This window comes from Hipposideros armiger, unplaced genomic scaffold (assembly GCF_001890085.2).
Source record: "Hipposideros armiger isolate ML-2016 unplaced genomic scaffold, ASM189008v1 scaffold_437, whole genome shotgun sequence".
Classification (NCBI taxonomy): domain Eukaryota; kingdom Metazoa; phylum Chordata; class Mammalia; order Chiroptera; family Hipposideridae; genus Hipposideros; species Hipposideros armiger.
Window position 1 is genome coordinate 1,812,648 of NW_017731787.1, and position 1,115 is coordinate 1,813,762.

Sequence of the window (1,115 nt, forward strand, 5' to 3'; positions counted from 1 at the left end):
CACTGTACATCTGAAGCTGAAGCTGAATAATATTGTATGTTAACTAGGATTTGATATATATGTGGTCACGGGATGTGGAGCACAGTGTGGGGAGTGGAGTAGATGGAATTTTGATAGATATGTATGATTTCGGGGAAGGGATGGTTGATTGGGGGAGGAGGGTGGTCACTTTGTGAGGAGTGAAAAGTATAACTATGGCATTGTTTTGTACACCTAAAACTAATAATAAAATAATAATAATAATAAATAAAAAATAAAAAATGATAATGGGCTGATATGCTGAGAATAAACTTAAGTGGGGCAAGGGCAGAAGCAAGGAGACTTGTTAAGAAGCTATTATAATAATTCAAATGAGAAATGGTGTTGTGGCAGTGGAGGTGATATGAGGTGGTTGGGTTTTGGATATATTTTGAAGGCACTGTTGAAATTACTTTTTGACCAATTGGATGTGGATGTGAGAGAGAGGTGTGAAGGGTGATTCCAAGTTATTGTCCTGAGCAACTGGAAAGATGGCGTTACCATCAACTGAGGTGGGAAATAATTTAAGCAGCAAAAGTTTAGGGGAAAAGATCAGTTTTATTTTAGACTAATTTTGTTAATGCCTATTAGACATCCTAGTAAAAACAGTAAGTAAACAATTAGATATAAAATACCAGAGAGGTCTAAGTTGGGGATATAGATGTGTTGTGAGAGCCCATTGTATATAAACATCATGCTTTACACAGTGAAGAGTAATAAAGGAATTAGAAGACAAGCTCCATAGTTCAAAGAGTACTGTATCATTATCTAACTGGTTACATATTTTCCATTAGTACTAAAAACTAGTTGGATTGATTATGTTTTGGGGGAGTTTTGTTCATATTTAAAAGCCTTTTAAAAATATCTGGAAAAGCTAAAACAATTAAAAGCTTTTTACTTACTAAAGTTAGAAATTATTAGCAAGCGCTTTATTATAATGAGAATCACTAAATTTCCCCCAAATGCACCCTAGGTTGTTGAACTTCCTGCAGCTACATGTGCATTTGAGTTCCAGTTCAAAAACTCCTCACTGGGATAGAAAAGACAGTCTGGGGAATAATCAATAATGTTGTAAATATTTTTTAGGGGGCCAGATG